This window comes from Schistocerca gregaria, chromosome 2, assembly GCF_023897955.1.
Source record: "Schistocerca gregaria isolate iqSchGreg1 chromosome 2, iqSchGreg1.2, whole genome shotgun sequence".
Classification (NCBI taxonomy): Eukaryota; Metazoa; Arthropoda; class Insecta; order Orthoptera; family Acrididae; genus Schistocerca; species Schistocerca gregaria.
Window position 1 is genome coordinate 313,877,511 of NC_064921.1, and position 22,569 is coordinate 313,900,079.

A 22,569-nucleotide genomic window follows, 5' to 3' on the forward strand; every position below is an offset into this window, starting at 1 on the left:
CAAGAGTAAACTTTAGGTTACAATATCTCCGGATGTAATTAACATTTTACAATGCAACAAACGGCACTGCTTACGTATTTGTTTATATGTTCAGATGTGCTAACAAAACTAACGTGGTTCCATTTTAAAAAACGTAGGTTTGTGTTAAAAAACAATCTTCCGTGCATTTTTGTATGGTCTGTATTAAACAATTACACTAGCCCCTCTCCTCACGTTCGGTCTGTGGAATCGGTCCGTCAGTATTTGGTGTGGTTTAAGTAATACATCCAGCGGTAACGTTAGGTTACTCACCCTGTACACTATGTGGCACAGTTTATTAAACAAAAATATATACATATTACATACGCATTTTGCATGAACAATACATACAGTACACAAAATTAACGTTTAAAAATTTTGGTCTGTCTAAGCACGCCTACACGCTTACGAGCAGCTAAGTCACGTACTTTTTTCATTACAGATATCTGAAACTGGTCACTGTCATCTTGGGCTTCAAACCATAGCAAGGCAGTATCTAAACAAGTGAACACCTCAGAAGCTGTTGGTATACTTTCATCTTCACTTTCTGAAGTACTGATAAATGCGATGCTGGCGGCGTCATCTTTATCAGTGACGACGTTTACAATCTCGCTGTCCAGCGTGATTTGGTGTCCTGGATATCGATATTCAACCATTCACAAACGTCTTCTTCATCACATTAGTGGCAATCTACACTCCTGGAAATGGAAAAAGAACACATTGACACCGGTGTGTGAGACCCACCATACTTGCTCCGGACACTGCGAGAGGGCTGTACAAGCAATGATCACACGCACGGCACAGCGGACACACCAGGAACCGCGGTGTTGGCCGTCGAATGGCGCTAGCTGCGCAGCATTTGTGCACCGCCGCCGTCAGTGTCAGCCAGTTTGCCGCGGCATACGGAGCTCCATCGCAGTCTTTAACACTGGTAGCATGCCGCGACAGCGTGGACGTGAACCGTATGTGCAGTTGACGGACTTTGAGCGAGGGCATATAGTGGGCATGCGGGAGGCCGGGTGGACGTACCGCCGAATTGCTCAACACGTGGAGCGTGAGGTCTCCACAGTACATCGATGTTGTCGCCAGTGGTCGGCGGAAGGTGCACGTGCCCGTCGACCTGGGACCGGACCGCAGCGACGCACGGATTCACGCCAAGACCGTAGGATCCTACGCAGTCCGTAGGGGACCGCACCGCCACTTTGGGGACACTGTTGCTCCTGGGGTATCGGCGAGGACCATTCGCAACCGTCTCCATGAAGCTGGGCTACGGTCCCGCACACCGTTAGGACGTCTTTCGCTCACGCCCCAACATCGTGCAGCCCGCCTCCAGTGGTGTCGCGACAGGCGTGAATGGAGGGACGAATGGAGACGTGTCGTCTTCAGCGATGAGAGACGCTTCTGCCTTGGTGCCAATGATGGTCGTATGCGTGTTTGGCGCCGTGCAGGTGAGCGCCACAATCAGGACTGCATACGACCGAGGCACACAGGTCCAACACCCGGCATCATGGTGTGGCGAGCGATCTCCTACACTGGCCGTACACCTCTGGTGATCGTCGAGGGGACACTGAATAGTGCACAGTACATCCAAACCGTCATCGAACCCATTGTTCTACCATTCCTAGACCGGCAAGGGAACTTGCTGTTCCAACAGGACAATGCACGCCCGCATGTATCCTGTGCCACCCAACGTGCTCTAGAAGGTGTAAGTCAACTACCCTGGCCAGCAAGATCTCCGGATCTGTCCCCCATTGAGCATGTTTGGGACTAGATGAAGCGTCGTCTCTCGCGGTCTGCACGTCTAGCACGAACGCTGGTCCAACTGAGGCGCCAGGTGGAAATGGCATGGCAAGCCGTTCCACAGGACTACATCCAGCATCTCTACGATCGTCTCCATGGGAGAAGAGCAGCCTGCATTGCTGCGAAAGTTGGATATACACTGTACTAGTGCCGACATTGTGCATGCTCTGTTGCCTGTGTGTATGTGCCCGTGGTTCTGTCAGTGTGATCATGTGATGTATCTGACCCCAGAAATGTGTCAATAAACTTTCCCCTTCCTGGGACAATGAATTCACGGTGTTCTTATTTCAATTTCCAGGAGTGTATTTCTTTTAGCATACCGAGAATTTCGGACATATCATTCTGTTCGTCATTTTCAATCGTACCTTGTGACTTTTCTTCTGTGTCCAAAATTTTATTCCAGGCTTTCTTCAAATTCTCTTCCTTTACACTAATCCATGCTGTGCCGATCGTGTAGGACGCTTCAAGTAAATATTCTTATGATTTCTTAAGAGACCTTCTTCTCCATCCTCTTCTCTGTCTCCAATTACTTACGCAACAATCCTTTCCTGTAATATCGTTTGAAAGTCCCAATAACGCCTTGACCCTTGGGCTGTAATAAGGAGGTTACGTTAGGCGGAAGAAATATTACCTTTATGAACTCGTCTTTTTCGTTTAAAATATCACATGACGGATGAGTTGGTGCATTGTCAAGGAGAAGTAGTGTTTTCTCCCTCTTCCCATTCTTTAGCTGATGAGCTTTTACAGAGGCATGATGGACGGTAGGGTGGGAGAGTAACAGGTGCGACCGAGTACTCAGTTCAGTTAGGCGGTCGATCGGTTGACCGACGTTCGGATAATCGATAAATCAGTATGAAGTCACGAATATTCGCAGGAAAATTAAGATTTCCAGTTGCAACAGTTGTGCATAATATTCACTGATAAACGGAAACATTATGACCACTGCCCCCCCCCCTCCCCTCTCCCTCCCGTGCGGTTCTAGGGGCTTCAGTCTGGAACTGCGCGACCACTACGGTCGCATGTTCGAATCCTGCCTCGGGCATGGATGTGTGTGATGTCCTTAGGTTAGTTAGTTCTAAGTAGTTGTAAGTTCTAGGGGACTGCTCACCTTAGATGTTAAGTCCCATAGTGATCAGCGCCATTTGAACCATCTGAACCACTGCCCACCGCGACGTTTGGTACCGCCTGGTGGAGTTGCGCACACATGATGCTGTAACAATAGTATGTAAGCGGAACAGACACGGGCAGGAAAGCACCCTAGGGAAGAAATGGGTACAAATGAGGAAGTCCATGGAGATAAGCAACTCTGAGCTAAGCTCACATTGGTATTACACACATCCTGTGAACGAGTATCTCGAAAACGGCGAAGCTGCTCGAATTTTCACGTGCTACTGTCGTGAGCATCTACGGTAGGAGGTATAAGGACGGTGAAACTACAAAAAAAAAAAAAAAAAAAAAAAAAAATTAAATGCTCGTATGGCAATGTTGGCCAGGAGGCCCCCATGCGGGGAAGTTCGGTCGCTGTATTGCAAGTCCTTTTTAGTTAACGCCAATTCGACGACTTGTGAGTCAATGATGATGAGATGACGATGAAGAACACCCAACATCCAGTCATCACGAGGCAGGGAAAATCCCTGACCCTGGCGTGAATCGAACCCGAGACCCCGTGTGCGGGAAGCGAGAACGCTGCCTCAAGACCACGCGCTGCAGACAGTAAAACCACCAATTGGTCCTAAATGGTAGGACGTCCACGACTCTTCACGTAACGTCAGCTTCGTAAGTTGTCTGCTCTGTAAAGTACGGTGGATGATAATCTGTGGCATCTCTGCCGAAAAAGCGCATTGCTAGTGCACGCACAAGGTTTAGGCGCACACGTTCATCGTACATTGTTGAGCATTGTTGAGCTCCCAAGCATACCACCCCTATGTGTTCGCATGTTGAGCCAACAGAATCATGAATTACGATTGCAGTCGGCACAGGATCATAGAGACTCGACCGTCCATCAATGGAAGCGTGTCAGCTCTTCGGGTGGATTACATCTTTGCTACACTAGGTCGATTGTCGACTTGACGAAGACCGTCATCCAAATGAACGTCATCTAAATGAAGGGCGGCACGAAACGAGCAGCGCACCACGGATACCACATGGTGGACAGTGGAGTGTAACAGAAAAACCTGAAGGGGGGGACGCTAAAGATCTTGAGCTTATATATATATATTCCAGCCCTCGGTCGCGAAAATGAATCCATTTTGACCAACATTTCAAATATTCAAACATTTAAAACTTGCATGTCACGTATAAAATAAATATGAAGCGATAATGCTTTAGTCACATAATATTAAAATAGAAAACATAGAGGCAGCTCGACATGTGGTACAGCCCTTAGTGGCCTGCCCCTATGTTTTCTATTTTAATATTTTGTGACTAGAGCGTTATCGCTTTATTTTATACGTGAAATGCCAGTTTTAAATGTTTTATTTCTGATGAAGGCACTCTTAGAAGTGGCCGAAACCTAGGTCAAAAAGACTTCATTTTCGCGACTGAGGGCGGAAATTGTTTTAATTCTACCTTGTAACGGTCACTGATATCGGAGCCATGTTTAAAGCTTTAATCTTGAGCTACCTTTACTTTTACCGTAGTAAAAAATAAGTTACATGCAAAGTTTAAGGAAGTTTTACTTAAACTAATTATAAATATAATCATAAACATACACAAAACAATGCCATCTTATGACATAAAATGTTAAAATTGTGGTTCTCTTCCTTAAGTGATGAATTCTATGCGCCTATTCCTCCTTGAAAATTGGTTAATTACATCGTCAATAGGACAATCAATGGCAGGTTGAGTGTTCAACGGAGCCAAGCCTGTCAGTTGATTCTCCTTCATTGTCGACGTCAGCCATGTCCCTGTACGCCAAAAAATCTCTCTCATTAGTCTCTTTTTAACCACACAAAGTGATTCTTCTTGAAAGAACGGTAGTTCAATTAAGCACTGATTCAATTTATGTGCCAGATCATTACCGTCATGTTTCAGTAGTTGTGAGTGTAAAAGTACGTTGAATTTTAAATGATTTTCTTCAGCATAACTTGGTCATGTCAGTCGTAACGTGGTCCAGTGTTGAAATAGAAACATTTCTTTTCCTATATATCACGATGACGTCTTAAGGCAATTTAATTGTGTGGAAAGTCTGTTGTCGATTTCGTTCCTTTCTAGTGCATTCGATAGAGGGCCTACACAGTAACAATGAGTTTTTAAGAATCTTCTCGAAAGTCACTATTGTCGGAGATGTACGCATCAGTTCAAATGTTTCAGATGGTTGTAAGCAGTAACATCTGAGTCATCCCTCCCCTAGACTTAGAACTACTTAAACCTGACTAACCTAAAGACATCCCACACATCCCTCCCAGAGGCAGGATTCGAACCTTCGACCGTAGCAGCAGCTTGGTTCCGGACTGAAGCGTCTAGAACCGCTCAGCCACAGCGGCCGGCTACGCATCAGTAGTTTCCTATAATACGACTTATGTGTGGGAAACTATTGTTACGTTATTAGTAAAAACATTGTTAAGAGTCTTGTAACAATATTTTTACTGGGAAATTACTATGAATTACTATTATTAATACTTGGCAATCAACCGATCACTCTCACTCTTGACTAATCTTCACACTTGCACTTCCTACAAATAGTACTTTTAAATTATTCATTCTTCAGTCTTACTATTTCTGTTTCTGAGTGTAGACTAGCTTTCTTATTCGGCGAATAGTCCGTATTTATAACGCTACGTATCAAAGGTTCCCTGTACAAAAAGAAACAAAAAAGACATTAGATTATTCGCGACTTTCCTCGAACAAATACCAGACAGAATAACGTATCGAGGTCACTGGAATGGTCGCGACTTTTCACGTAGGTATGTCTTAACTATCTATGTGCCAGACAGAAACGTAAAAATACGATGATGAAGACGCGCTTTCTATATAGAAAAGTACAACTACTCGATAACTCGATGACGATGTCATCTTTCAAAAGTATAACTGTCTCTGTCTCAGAGCCAGAATCGTGCTACAGTTGTTTGGGGAGCAATATAGTCATTTCATATTGACGTCTCGGCCACCAAATTCGCCTTATAGAAATCCCATGGAACCCATCGGGGTCGCTGTCGGGTGCCATCAATGTATGCGCAAATCAGCGACCCGTTATTTACGCGAGTGTTATGGCCTGTGCCACACACTTCCACAAACCTACCACCAAACTGTTGGCTCCCTGATACGCAGAGTCGATGATGTCTTTCGCTCCAAAGACGGATAAACAAGCTGTTTATAACGTTTTGGATCATAAGTATACATTCAATGGTATGAACTCCTGTATACTGATAAGTGCAGTTAGATAGCATCGCATTTGATGTCAGTAGTATAGTATATAATAAGACATGAACGATTCAGGTGGCAGAGGATGGAACTCGGTGTAAAGGCAGTCGGCTGTGTGCGGTGTTTGTGTGTGCGTACGTGGCTTTACTGCAGATGAGAAACAGAATCAAAAATGACAGTGCATGTTGCTAGGTAAACAGCGATTGTGACAAAACCACGCAGGAAACTGTCATCATGTAGTGAAAACCAAAAATAGGAACTTACAAGGAAATGGGACTCTCTAATGGCCAAATTGCCAAGAAGAGGTACTGTTTAAATACAGTGATTGGCCATTCCGTTAGATTGGGCGCACGATACAGGAAAAGTAGAAAATTATCTAAGATATACAAAGGGTTATTGTTGCACAAAGCAAGGGCCACAAACCCTTGTTTTTTCTCAACTTGTTGCTGATTTACAGTTGCCATTAAATGCTAGGAGTGTACGACAAATTTTATCACTTGACGAACACTTTGCAATTAAAGAAACTGCTCTAGAAATGCGTTCTAACACCCAAACGTATAGAGGCTAGATTGCAGTTTGCTGAAAAACATGCACCCTGGACTTCAGAATGAGATAAAGTGATCTTCAGTGATGAGAAGAAGTTTAATTTCGCTCAGTAGGATGGATTTCAATATTACTGGCATGATATGAGAATAGAGCAGCATGTGTGAATGGGCAGAAATTTTGATGATGGAGTTTTTATGATTTGGGCAGCCTGCTGTGCCAGAAGTAACTCACTCATCGCTTGGCTGAACATTTAGAATGAATTCTAACATGTACACTGAGATGCTAGGGATGGGACTGATTAGAATTATCAGGACCTAAGGGACGAGAACTAGTATTTCAGCTATGTAATGTACCTGTGTATGTTTCTGCTACAACAACAAATGGTTTGAAGATAAAGATATCGATGTCTTACTTGGACCTGAACGTAGCCGGGATCTGAACTCCGTTGCAAACATTTGGGGAATATTTAGAAGTCGTATTTACCGAAATGGAATGCAATTTGAGGCGGTATGTTAGCTGTAAAGAACGCTACGAGAAGACTGGGCGATAATTTCGCTGCAAGAACCCTAACAGAATCAGTGCCAAAGACAATTTTCGAGGTAGTTTGGAAGAAAGGAGGTTGGGCAAACTATTAACAGTGTAATACCACAACATGACTGTGAGTGCCTTTGTGCCAATTTCCCTCCAAGAAATGCGAACGGCTTAGTTTGTTGCTCGTATTATGAAAGAAACTATGTAATTTCGTCACAACTGTTCATCTACATCTACATCATCTACATTTATACTCCGCAAGCCACCCAATGGTGTGTGGTAGAGGGCACTTTACGTGCCACTCTCATTACTTCCCGTTCCTGTTCCAGTCGCGTATGGTTCGCGGGAAGAACGACTGCCGGAAAGCCTCCGTGCGCGCTCGAATCTCTCTAATTTTACATCCGTGATCTCCTCGGGAGGTATAAATAGGGGGAAGCAATATATTCGATACATCATCCAGAAACGCACCCTCTCGAAACGTGGACAGCAAGCTACACCACGATGCAGAGCGGCTCTCTTGCAAAGTCTGCCACTTGAGTTTGCTAAGCATTTCCGTGTCGCTATCACGCTTACCAAATAACCCTGTGACGAAACGCACCGCTCTTCTTTGGATCTTCTCTATTTCCTCTGCCAACCCGACGTGGTACGGATCCCACACTGATGAGAAATACTCAAGTATAGGTCGAACGAGTGTTTTGTAAGCCATCTCCTTTGTTGATGGACTACATTTTCTAAGGACTCTCCCAATGAATCTCAACCTGGCACCCGCCTCACGAACAATTAATTTTATATGATCGTTCCACTTCAAATCGTTCCGCACGCATACTCCCAGATATTTTACAGAAGTAACTGCTACCAGTACTTGTTCTGCTATCATATAATCATACAGTAAAGGATCCTTCTTTCTATGTATTCACAATACATTACATTTGTCTATGTAAAGTGTCAGTTGCCACTCCCTGCACCAAGTGCCTATCCGCTGCAAATCTTCCTGCATTATGCTGCAATTTTCTAATGCTGCAACTCCTCTGTATACTACAGCATCATCCGCGAAAAGCCGCATGGAACTTCCGACACTATCTACTAGATCATTTATAAATATTGTGAAAAGCAATGGTTCCATAACATTCCCCTGTGGCACGCCAGAGGTTACTTTAACGTCTGTAGACGTCTCTCCATTGAGAACAACATGCTGTGTTCTGTTTGCTAAAAACCCTTCAATCCAGCCAACACAGCTGGTCTGATATTCCGTAGACTCTTACTTTGTTTATCAGGCGACAGTGCGGAACTGTATCGAATGCCTTCCGGAAGTCAAGGAAAATGGCATCGACCTGGGAGCCTGTGTCTCATATTTTTTGGGTCTCATGAACAAATAAAGCGAGTTGGGTCTTTCACGATCGCTGTTTCCGGAATCTGTGTTGATTCCTATAGAGAATATTCTGGGTTTCCAGAAATGACATTATACGCGAGCAAGAAAACGTTCTAGAATTCTACAACAGATCGACGTCAGAGATATAGGCCTACAGTTTTGCGCATCTGCTCGACGATCCTTCTTGAAAACTGGAACTAGCTGTGCTCTTTTCCAAACATTTGGAATCTTCCGTTCCTCTTGAGACTTGCGGTACACGGCTGTTAGAGGGGGGGGGGCGGGGCGGGGGGGGGGGGGGGGGCAAGTTCTTTCGCGTACTCTGAATCGAAGTGGTATCCCGCCAGGTCCAGTGGACTTTCCTCTGTTGAGTGATTCCAGTTGCTTTTCTGTTCCTTGGACACTTATTTCGATGTCAGCCATTTTTTTCTTTTGTGCGAGGATTTAGAGAAATTACTGCAATGCGGTCTTCCTCTGTGAAACAGCTTTAGAAAAAGGTTTTTAGTATTTCACCTTTACACGTGTCATCCTCTGTTTCAATGCAATTATCATTCCAGGGTGTCTGGATATGCTGTTTCCATCCACTTACTGATTTAACGTAAGACCAGAACTTCCTAGAATTTTCTGTGAAGTCGGTGCGTATAATTTTACTTTCGAATTCACTGAACGCTCCACGCATAGCCCTCCTTACGCTAGCTTTGACATCGTTTAGCTTCTGTTTGTTTGAGAGGTTTTGGCTGCGTTTAAATTTGCAGTGAATCTCTCTTTGCTTTTGCAGTAGTTTCCTAACTTTGTTGTTGAACCACGGTGGGTTTTTCCCGTTCCTCACAGTTTTACTCGGCACGTACCTGTCTAAAACGCATTTTACGATTGCGTAGAACTTTTTCCATAAACACTCAACATTGTCAGTGTCGGAACAGAAATTTCCGTTTTGATCTGTTAGGTAGTCTGATATCTGCCTTCTATTACACTTGCTAAACAGATAAACCTTCCATATTCAGGGATGCTGCAACGGCCTTATGATCACTGATTCCCTGTTCTGCGCTTACAGAGTCGAAAAGTTCGGGTCTGTTTGTTATCAGTAGGTCCAAGATGTTATCTCCACGAGTCGGTTCTCTGTTTAACTGCTCGAGGTAATTTTCGGATAGTGCACTCAGTTTAATGTCACTCGATGCTCTGTCGATCCATCCGTCTAAACATCTGAGTGTCCCAGTCTATATCTGCTAACTGAAATATCCACATGCTGAGGAAATTTATGTGAAATGTATTCCAGATTTTCTCTCAGTTGTTCTGCCACTAATGCTGCTGAGTCGGGAGGTCGGTAAAAGGAGCCAATTATTAACCTAGCTCGGTTGTTGAGTATAACCTCCACCCATAATAATTCACAGGAACTATCCACTTTTATTTCACTACAGGATAAACTACTACTAACAGCGACAAACACGCCACCACCGGTTGCATGCAATCTATCCTTTGTAAACACCATCTTTGCCTTTGTAAAAATTTCGCAGAATTTATGTCTGGTTTCAGCCAGCTTTCCGAACCTATAACGATTTCAGCTTTGGTGCTTTCTATCAGCGCCTCATGTTTCATGTGCATCTACTACTTTCATAGTAAATTTGATACATGTATGTCTGAGACGTTGTACTATACCTTCATGGAACCCTGCCCATATAATGATTTCCAATATTGTATTTCAGTTTGTCTTGGCAATTATGCTGCAAGGAAATCACGCCAGCCTTGCATGAACAAATGGTTCAAATGGCTTTGAGCACTATGGGACTTAACAGCTGTGGTCATCAGTCCCCTAGAACTTAGAACTACTTAAACCTAACTAACCTAAGGACATCACACACATCCATTCACGAGGCAGGATTCGAACCTGCGACCGTAGCACTCGCGCGGTTCCGGACGGCGCGCCTAGAACCGCGAGACCACCGCGACCGGCTTGCATGAACAAACCTTTACTATAGCCCGATTGAAAGTATTTGCCAATTTCCGCTGCATTGTTGCCACATCGACTGCCCGCCACTTCTCGGCAACACACAACCACGATGCGTCACTTCCACAAAGGCTGTTAATGTGTAACGCGGAGTAATGTTTGCAGCCATCGGCGCAAGGTCTGACGGAAATACGAGATGCTCTGTCGACAGCTGATTTTAAGCGACCAATGACTGAACTGCATCAGACGACGTGTTTTGTAGCCCTCGATTTAAATTCATGTCCTAACGTAACAACGACATCATGTTGTGTAACGTATCGGAGAAAATAGCGGTCAGCCGTCCACAGCAGACCTAAAATCACGATCGCTTTGTTGACGGCAATTAAAGCTAACCTTCCCGAGAAAAATCAAGACAGAAAAATTTCAGTTTCAACACTAAAAGCAAACAGTAACTTCTCACTATCACTGTCCTCACACTGGTTACACGAGCGGTCGCGTTGCCAACGGATGAGCAATCCTTGTTGGCACTCGACTGCAGACTATAGGGGACACAGGAACATTCCAAACAGAAAAAGAAAGTTTGGAAAAAATAAAATCAAGTAAAAAATTCAGTACGATGATGAAAAGGACTCTGCAAAGAATTAGAAGTAAATAAATTACGTTTAAACCAACTGCTTGAATCAGAATACACCACTGGACATTAAAATTGCTACACCAAGAAGAAATGCAGATGATGAACGGGTATTCATTGGACAAATATATTATACTGGAACTGACATGTGATTACATTTTCACGCAATTTAGGTGCATAGATCCTGAGAAATCAGTACCCAGAACAACCATCTCTGGCCGTAATAACGGCCTTGATACGCCTGGGCATTGAGTCACACAGAGCTTGGATGGCATGTACAGGTACAGCTGCCCATGCAGCTTTAACACGATGCCACAGTTCATCATGAGTAGTGACTGGCGTATTGTGACGATCCACCATTGACCAGACGTTTTCAGTTGCTGAGAAATCTGGAGAATGTGCTGGCTAGGGCCATCGTCGAACATCTTCTGTATCCACAAAGGCCCGTACAGGACCTGCAACATGCGGTCGTGCATTATCCTGCTGATATGTAGAGTTTCGCAGGGATAGAATGAAGGGTAGAGCCACGGGTCGTAACACATCTGAAATGTAACGTACACTGTTCAAAGTGCCGTCAATGCGAACAAGAGGTGACCGAGACGTGTAACCAACGGCACCCCATACCGTCACGCCGGGTGATACGCCAGTATGGTGATGACGAATACACGCTTCCAATGTGCGTTCACCGTGATGACGCCAAACACGGATGCGACCATCATAATGTTGTAAACAGAACCTGCTTTCATCCGAAAAATGACGTTTTGGCATTCGTGCACCGAGTTTCGTCGTTGAGCACAGCATCGCAGGCGCTCCTGTCTGTAATGCAGCGTCAAGGGTAACCGCAGCCATGGTCTCCGAGCTGATAGTTCGTGCTGCTGCAAACGTCGTCGAACTGTTCGTGCAGATGGTTGTTGTCTTTCAAACGTCCCCATCTGTTGACTCAGGGATCGAGACGCGGCTGCACGATCCGTTACAGCCATGCGGATAAGATGCCTGTCATCTCGACTGCTACTGGTAAGAGGCCGTAGGGATCCAGCACGGCGTTCCGTATTACCCTCCTGAACCCATCGATTCCCTATTCGGCTAACAGTCATTGTATCTCAACCAACTCGAGCAGCAATGTCGCGATACGATAAACCGCAATCGCGGTAGGCTACAATCCGACCCTTATCGATGTCGGAAACGTGATGGTACGCATTTCTCCTCCTCACACGAGGCACCACAACTACGTTTCATCAGGCAACGCCGGTCAACTGCTGTTTGTGTATGAGAAATCGGTTTGGAACTTTCCTCATGTTAGCACGTTGTAGGTGTCGCCATCGGCGCAAGCCTTGTGTGAATGCTCTGAAAGCTAATCATTTGCATTTCACAGGATCTCATTCCTATTGGTTAAATTTCGCGTCTGTAACACGTCATCGTTGTAGCAATTGTAATGGTCAGTAGTGCTATACTGACTTTCGATTAGATTTAGAAACGAAAAATTTGGATGCATTTGACGAGAATCGAACTTACAACATTCTATATGTCAGGCTTATACGCAAACCACTGCGCTACAGCACTATATTGTGTCATGGCCTTTTGTTTATGACTCTGAAGACCCAGTCGAAACGATGAATTGTTGCTTTCAAAAATCCAGCTTCACGCATTGCATGCGAAACTTATTGTAAGCCGATCTCTGTGATTATAATAACCGTATATGCGATGCTGAATCGTGTCTTGTCCGGAAGGATTCAGTAGTTTTTGTTTAGTGCTGCGTATGAAACGTGGGTATTTAGTAAGCATTGTTGTGTGTATCTGTTGTGTGTTGTTTTTGGTGTGTATATTACGTGTGTTAAAATACGAATAAAAAGAGCCAGACCCATGATTCTGGGTCCAGGCACGTAAAGAAAGAGAGCCGTACAAGGAATTGGAAGCGTTCAGACCAGTGGTTTTGGCAGTCTGGCATCGGCGGACCGTTCGGGTGTGACGTTGGCTGCTCTGATTGGCGGAAACTATCTGCAGAACGTGAACTGCCAGCGGTCAAGTAGCCGAAAATTCTTCCGGGGTGTATGGCCGTGTTCGAGGGAACTCTTCAGTCTCTAACGTTTCGTCCAAAGCTACGTTGGACATCTTCCCAGGTGCTCCTGGTTGTGCTGAGTGCTGCCGAATCGTTATGGGACAGACTAATGGCAGCTTGAAACAAAGTCTTTCGGAAGGCTACCGACAGATACTTACATATAGATTCCAATCACCATCCACGCAAGAAAAGAGGTGTAATTAAAAGTCCGTGTGGACAGAGATAAAATGATTTGTGTGCCGGAATACCTGGGCGCCGAGTTAAAACATATAAAGCAGGGTTTTGAGAAGAATGGGTACTTTAGTACCGAATAACAGTATGCCTAAGGACAACGATAGGACCCAGCGATGGAAGAACACGGTTTCTCTAACCTTTATCAAAAAAGTAACGGATCATATCGGCTACATTTTAAGGAAACATAACGTTCGACCGAATTTCAGACCAACTAAGAAAATAGGCCAAGCACTTCGTTCCGTTAAGTATAAAGGTCCCATCTGAGTGCAAGTGGTGTATACAGAATTCCGTGTACTTGTGGTAGGGTATACATTGGAACTACAAAGAGAAGCCTGAATACACGGTTGAAAGAAGATAAAGTCTTCGCCGACTGGGGAAAACAGACAAGTTAGCCGGGGCTCAACATGCGCTTCAGTCGGGCGACCACGTAGTGAAATTTTCGGAAATTGAAGTTTTATGTACTATGACGAACTATTACCCACGGCTATATAGAGAAGCTATCGAAATATGTAAACATGGAGATAATTTTAACAGCAAAGGAGTTGTGAAACGCAGTGATATATAGACAGTGGCGCTACAGAATCGATGAGAAGTTTTTATCTTTGACGTACTATGGCGGCCGGAGTGGCCGAGCGGTTCTAGACCCTACAGTCTGCAACCGCGCGACCGCTACGGTCGCAGGTTCGAATCCTGCCTCGGGCATGGATGTGTGTGATGTCCTTAGGTTAGTTAGGTTTAAGTAGTTCTAAGTTCTAGGGGACTGATGACCTCAGCAGTTAAGTCCCATAGGGCTCAGAGCCATTTGAACCATTTTTTGAACGTACTATGATGGATAGTTATATTTTATCATTCACAAGGTTTATCTGTGCTATCATGTGAAATCCATACCACGCCAAATTTCTACGGTATTTTAGGCCGTTCTTCGTTAGCCGACTCGTCAGTCTGCAGTACTCAGCACAACCAAGAGCATCTCCTAAGATGTCCAACGTAGCTTTGGACGAAACGTCAGCGATTGAAGAGTTCCATGGACCACGGCCATAAAACCCGGAAGAATTCTCGGCAACTGAAAGATCCGGTCGTGAAAGCCTTCATTGTATATCAAGTAGTTTTAATTGAGCTATAGTGTTCCAGCCAGATGATAAAGAGAAGACAACCCAAGTTTATTGCACAAAGTAGTAAGAATTGCGCATGTGATATCAGTTAATAGACATTACTGATTCTGGCAGAATCATGCAGCAGCGGATTGCCTTGAATGTCTCAGCAGTACAGACAGCTGTGGCGTGGCTGCAACCATACTAGATATATATCTGTAAATAGACTGAAAAAAAACATTTGGTTTCCGAAGAGGAGCTGTAGTCTTTCGAATAACTGCAGTTACAACAGCGTGGGTGACTGATCTGGCCTTGTAACATTAGCTAACATGGCTAGGCTGACCAGAAAACGGGGACAATTATGCTTACCTCTCTTGTCAGTTATCGCAATGTTTCGAAATCAGCAATAGCCCTATACGATGCAGAAGCTGAAAACCTGATAGCCGTAGTGCGTCTTTAGTGAATTTGAAAGGAAAAGCTGGCCGCGGTGGTCTCGCGGTTCTAGGCGCGCAGTTCGGAACCGTGCGACTACTACGGTCGCAGGTTCGAATCTTGCCTCGGGCATGGATGTGTGTGATGTCCTTAGGTTAGTTAGGTTTAAGTAGTTCTAAGTTCTAGGGGACTGATGACCACAGCAGTTGAGTCCCATAGTGCTCAGAGCCATTTGAACCATTTTGAAAGGAAAATTAGGTTTGATATATATACTCATTTTGTAATACACGGGATATATTTTCTGCAATGTTCAATCACTTACTAAGTACTTAGGTACCATTTGTTAACCCTAAAAACTATGTAATATTACTGATTAGTAGTCATACAAAACTATACATATGTTGCTAAAATTTAAGATGTCGTTTGACTGTAAGCTGTTAGGGCAAGAGTGCTTACATGCTAAACTGAATTCAATAAGCACTGCTAACACATGCCGCATCACTGACATTCCGCACAAAATTAACTTCCATACAGCGGAAGTCCAGTTAGGAGAAATGGCTTAGGTCATGATACTTTACTGCTCTTATGGTTTTGGTTTTACTTGTGCCGAGGGTCACAAAGTGAAGGCACGGAAGTTAGAGGCGGGTGTGGGTAATACCCACATTTCTTCTCAAACATGTCTCTTACTAACACGTTTGTTTGTGTGGCCATCTTCAGAAGCAAGCATATTCAGGGTGTTTCAAAAATGACCGGTATATTTGAAACGGCAATACAAACTAAACGAGCAGCGATAGAAATACACCGTTTGTTGCTATATGCTTGGGACAACAGTACATTTTCAGGCAGACAAACTTTCGAAATTACAGTAGTTACAATTGTCAACAACAGATGGCGCTGCGGTCTGGGAAACTCTATAGTACGATATTTTCCACATATCCACCATGCGTAGCAATAATATGGCGTAGTCTCTGAATGACATTACCCGAAACCTTTGACAACGTGTCTGGCGGAATGGCTTCACATGCAGATGAGATGTAATGCTTCATCTGTTCAGTTGTTTCTGGATTCTGGCGGTACACCTGGTCTTTCAAGTGTCCCCACAGAAAGAAGTCACAGGGGTTCATGTCTGGCGAATAGGGAGGCCAATCCACGCCACCTCCTGTATGTTTCGGATAGCCCAAAGCAATCACACGATCATCGAAATATTCATTCAGGAAATTAAAGACGTCGGCCGTGCGATGTTGCCGGGCACCGTCTTGCATAAACCACGAGGTGTTCGCAGTGTCGTCTAAGGCAGTTTGTACCGCCACAAATTCACGAAGAATGTCCAGATAGCCTGATGCAGTAATCGTTTCGTATCTGAAAAATGGGCCAATGATTCCTTTGGAAGAAATGGCGGCCCAGACCAGTACTTTTTGAGGATGCAAGGAGAATGGGACTGCAACATGGGGCTTTTCGGTTCCCCATATGCGCCAGTTCTATTTATTGACGAAGCCGTCCAGGTAAAAATAAGCTTCGTCAGTAAACCAAATGCTGCCCACATGCATATCGCCGTCATCAATCCTGTGCACTATATCGTTAGCGAATGTCTCTCATGCAGCAATGGTAGCGGCGCTGAGGGTTTGCAACATTTGAATTTTGTATGGATAGAGATGTAAACTCTGGCGGATGAGACGATACGTGGACGTTGGCGTCAATTGGACCGCAGCTGCAACACAGCGAACGGAAACCCGAGGCCACTGTTGGATCACCTGGTGCACTAGCTGCGCGTTGCCCTCTGTGGTTGCCGTACGCGGTCGCCCTACCTTTCCAGCACGTTCATCTGTCACGTTCCCAGTCCGTTGAAATTTTTCAAACAGATCCTTTATTGTATCGCTTTTCGGTCCTTTGGTTACATTAAACCTCCGTTGAAAACTTCGTCTTGTTGCAACAACACTGTGTTCTAGGCGGTGGAATTCCAACACTAGAAAAATTCTCTGTTCTAAGGAATAAACCATGTTGTCCACAGCACACTTGCACGTTGTGAACAGCACACGCTTACAGCAGAAAGACGACGTACAGAATGGCGCACCCACAGACTGCGTCGTCTTCTATATCTTTCACATCACTTGCAGCGCCATCTGTTGTTGAAAATTGTAACTACTGTAATTTCGAAAGTCTGTCAGCCTGAAGATGTACTGTTGTCCCAAGCATATTGCAACAAACGGTGTATTTCTATCGCTGTTCGTTTAGTTTTTATTGCCGTTTCAAATATACCGGTCATTTTTGAAACACCCTGTAAATTTTTGTTTTGCAAATCAAACTGCCTTTTCCTGCTGCTATTTATTTTATTTAATCCATACGCGTTTCGTATCGTTATAGATCCTACTGATGATGCCTTAATACAGTAGAAGGCGAATCGCGTATGCATTAAATAAAATAAACAGCAGCAGGAAAAGGCAGTTTGATTTTCAAAACAAGTATGTCTCTAACTCTTTCTTTAGGCACGATAAACGCTAACCGAAATGCGGGAGACCTTCATATTGTGGAAAAATGTAATTCTATAACGTTCTACTTCTATAAAACTTGTTTTTTGCAAATATTTAATTAAATGAGAGTATTAAAGATTTTGTTTTTTGATTAAAACCGGAGACAATTACGTGTCCTGAATCGTGCTAGCTGAACTGCTGGGCAGCACTTAGGAACCCACAAGTGCTTCTTTCTTCTGATTTGATGCGATTTTTCACAAGCACACAACGCAATGCCTGACGCCCCAGTTGCGTTAGTCCGCCTGGTCTTGATTTAGCCTTGGTCGTTCCTTCTCGTTTCCGCTTCACAATCACATATCCAACAATCGACTTAGAAGGGCTATAATGTGCTTGATGGATATCCTACCCAGGCGACATTAACTGATTGGCCCACGTTCTAAGTCACTGAGGCCTTCTAGCCGACCACTCCCGCTGTTACTGATGCCCTGCTGACAACACAATACTCCCCCCTCGTTTCATGATGTGGGTTTACCTCTGCTCACATCTAGTGCTCAATTACGTATTACATAGGTATTTCCGGTTAACTCTAATAGTGTATATCGCAAGGGAATGCTACTCTGCGGGTATGATTTAACGATACTGGCATCATCTTAAGTAACATATTCCGGAAGTGAAATACTTCTCCTCTCGGATCTCTCGCGACTACTCAGGAGTACGCTACAAAGGAAAACTAGTTACCAGTGTTCTAAGCAAGAGATAAAGGTTTGTGAGCAAAATGACGTTAACTACTAATGTATTATCATATCGGAGGTATAACAGATTCTGAAATCATTATACAGGTATTCGGTTCCCAGTTTGTCCGATATGATGCCGGAGACAACAGAAAAATATCTTTCTTTAGGCATCCAGGTGTCAGAGGCATACTTAGTTATTAGTTCATTGTGTGTGATTGGCAATAAACAATGATAAATGTGTTTGAGTCCATAACTGTTCTGGCTATTGGTAGAATAAATGTTCAAAATAAGCACCGTTAATATCTGCGCACAGCTGTTGTCGATGCAACAGGGTTTCCAGTGCGAAACGTGTGCTGTGTTTGGTATGTGTATGCCCTCCATATAGATTCTCGCAACTATTACTGCTGAATATACTTTCGTTTACGTGTAATCCCAGAGAAGGATGTCTATTGGGATAAGGTCCGAGGACATTGCAAGCTATTTTACAGGTCCTCTCCTGCCGATACATGTGCTACTTACATGTACTACCAACAGTCGGGTTAATGCAATTTCACAAAGTGCTCCGGGGCCCACTTATGTTGGAACCATTTAACGCTGGAACCATGTCCGCTCTTTGACAATTAGTGGTACCTACACCATAAACGTCAACAAGTGCTCTTGCAAGAAAAGTCTTTACTTTGGCCGGATCAGTCGAGGAGGTAAAATGTAGGGCCAAAACAAGTAGTTGTTGACGACACCGGCCTGTTAGTTTATCGCAAATTGCCTGTAATGACCTCGCATGATTGTTGCATGAGGTGTTTCTCCTGCCCATACACCTGAGTTATGACAATCGTACATGCCTCACGGCCTGAGCCATATTCGCGAACAGAGCAACTTCAGGAAGCAGAGTGTTCGTTATCCTGTTGCAGAAACCAGCGTCCAACCTCAAGCTGAAGTGGATTGTCATCTATTCTCAGAGCCTGTACTCAGGTAGAAAGGAAAGATGAAGTAGCTGTTAACGCAACACACTTCATATTAAACTACGGCGAGTAACGAATTGGTGTAGTTGCCTCGCGTCTATTCTCAAAGCACAACCGCACGTTTTCGTCGAAGGAAGGTGTACGCACTGTCCTTGCTCCTCCTACATTGAACCTGCGTACCGCCAACGTGCCGTTAATGCTCAGTCGATTCACGGCACATTCGTTCCCTTAGCTCCTCGATCGTTAGCTTTAGCTGCACCTTAAACAAAGTCCACGCCTCATAGCCCTTTTCCTGCGAAGCGCTCCGTGTTACGTGCTGTGAAAGTCAAGTAGGCAGTATAGCTCTACTTGATGTTATCTGACTCTGTGGATATGACGTCACGGCTGTATGTACATCAAATAAACTTTGGTGTAACGATGTCTGAGGAAGGTCTTGTTTATTTATCTGCTTCACGAATTACAATTTCAGACAAACTGAATGTTTTATTTGGGGGAAAGGGCTTCGCATACAAGTCCATAACGTGTGGGACCACCTATGGCCCTTATGCACACAGTTAGTATACACGGCATTGATTGACAGAATTGTTAGAATCTTCCTGAGGGATATCGTGTCAGATTCTGTTCAACTGGCCCGTCAGGCCGTCAAAATCATGAGTCTTTTGAGGGTCGTGCCCATAATGCTCGCAACGTTCTCAAGTTGGGGATAGATCGGGCGATCTTGCTGCCAAAGACATGCTCTGTCAAGCACGAAGACAAGCAATACTAACTCTTGCCGTGTACTGTCAGGCATTATTCAGTCGGACAGCAGCAGTTGGTCGAGACAGACCCAGCAACAGGGAAGTAACTGATTTTGTGACATATTTCAATTTCATAATCAAGAGCGAATTATTTAGTTTCTCTTGAGTGCTTCGGTAGTTATGTTTTTGAATCTTTGGGCATTAATCTAATTTATTAGACACAGTACCTGTGTTTTTATCAGCATTTATAGTAGAGTTCTGCAGCACATGCCGTTAGTCCGTACATCTGGGTAATTTAGTTTTCCACGGTCTTTAGTATGAATAGGGACTGTGATTGCTGTGCGCAGGTGTGAGCAGAGTTCGTGACACTTCCCTCTCAGCTCCAGGCTCTGATGGCTTCGGTTACACAGTTTGAAGCTGCAGTCGAAGGTCACCACTGTTGTGGGCCGGCCGTGGGGATCCGACAGACGCCCAGCACGTCCGAGTCATCCGATCGGTCCTCAACGGTGCCCAGCCCAGTTAGTTCCCGCATTGAGATCGAGTGGAAGGTTGACCCAGGACGTAGCAGGTGGCGAAAGACTTCTCATGCGACCGCATCTAAGGTCTGACAAACAGGTTCCAGGTCCTGAGTGTGGCTTACACTAGCCGGCCAGTGTGGCCGTGCGGTTCTAGGCGCTACAGTCTGGAACCGCGTCACTGCCTCGAGCATGGATGTTTGTGATGTCCTTAGGTTAGGTAGGTTTAAGTAGTTCTAAGTTCTAGGGGACTGATGACCTCAGTAGTTAAGTCCCATAGTGCTCAGAGCCATTTTGTGGCTTAACTGTCGCTAAACCAGGTGCAGTCGCCCGTCCTGTTTCAGAGGAAACCTCTCAGCCTGCTAGATCCGCGTAATCACAGAGGGTCGGATTACTGATAATTGGGAGCTCCAACTTTAGGCGACTTATGGGGCCCCTTAGGGACATGCTGCCAAGAAGGGAAAAAAAGTCAATGTGTACTGCGTGTACATACCGGGTCGAGTCATTTCTGATGTGGAACAGGTGGTTGTTCATGTCGGTACCAATGATGTGTGTCACTTTGGATCAGAGGGGATTCTCTCTGGTTTCGAGCGGCTAACAGAAGTGGTAAAGGCTACCAGTCTTGCTTGCAAGAGGAAAGCAGAGCTGGCCATTTGTAGTATAATCGATAGGACCGATTGCGGACCTCAGGTACAGAATCGAGTGGAGAGTCTGAATCAGAGGCTCAGACGGTTCTGCGATCGTGTAGGCTGCAGATTGCTCGACTTGCGTCGTAGGACGGTTGTATTTTGGGTGCCGTTGAATAGGTCAGGAGCCAATACACGCAGGAGGCGGCTACACGGGTAGCAGCGGCAATATGGCCTAGACTGGGCGGTTTTTTTTAGGTTAGAGGGTCTCGGGAAAAAACAAAAAGGGCTACAGCCACAAAGGCTGCAGGCCAAACACAGGAAGAACGTAGATATAGGACCCATCGGTATAATAGTTGTAAATTGTCTCAGCTGTATTGGGAAAGTACCAGAGCTCCAAGCGCTAAAAGAAAGCACGATGCTCAAATCGCTATAGGTACTGAAAGCTGGCTAAAGCCGGAGATAACCTCAGTCAAAATTGTTGCGAAGATCGTATCGGTATTTCGAAAATATAGGCTAAACACAGTTGGCAGTGGTGTATTTGTTGTTCTTAGAGGTAATTTTGAAGTAGATAATACCTGTGACTTAGTATGGGCAGAGGTCATTCTTGGCAACCGGAACAAAGTAATAATTGGATCCTTTTACCTATCTCCCAACTCAGATGATACAATTCGGGAAAGGTTCAAAGAAAACTTGAGTTTTATTTCAAACAGGTGCCCGATTCATACAATTACAGTTGGTGGGGTCTTTAATTTACGCTCGATATCTTGGCGACACTGCATGTTTAATTCCGGAGGTAAGCACAAAATATCATCCGAAATTGTGCTAAACGCTTTCTCTGAAAATTATTTCGAGTAGGTAGCTCATGAGCCCAAGCGAATAGTGAACGGTTGTGAAAATAAACTTCACCTCTTAGCAGCAAATCATCCTGAGTTAATAACGAGCATCAAAACGGATGCAGGGATTAGTGAATACAGGGGTGTCGTAGGGAGATTGAATACTGTAACCCCCAAATCGTCCAAAAATAAACGAAAAATATACCTCTTCAAAAAGTTTATAAAAATTCATTTGACGCCTTCCTGGTAGACAATCTACATTCCTTCCAAATTAACAATGTAAGTGTACACCATACGTGGCTTGAATTCAAAGAAAAAGTGTCGGCATTAATTGAGAAAATTATACCAAATACATTAACAAACGACAGAGCTGATCTCCTTGGTACACAAAACGTGTCAGAACGCTGTTGCAGGAACAACAAAAAAACCATGCCAGATTTAAACAGACACAAAATCTCCAAGATTGGCCTTCTTTTACAGAAGCTCGAAATTTAGCGCAGACTTCAATGTAAGATGCCTATAATAGTTTCCACAACGAAACTTTGTCTCGAAACCTGGAAGAAAATTCAAAGAGATCCTGGTCGTTTGCGAAGTATGCTAGAAGCAAGGCACAATCATGACCTTCTCTGCACGATAGCAATGGAGATAATATCGAAGACAGTGCTGCCAAAGCAGAGTGACTAAA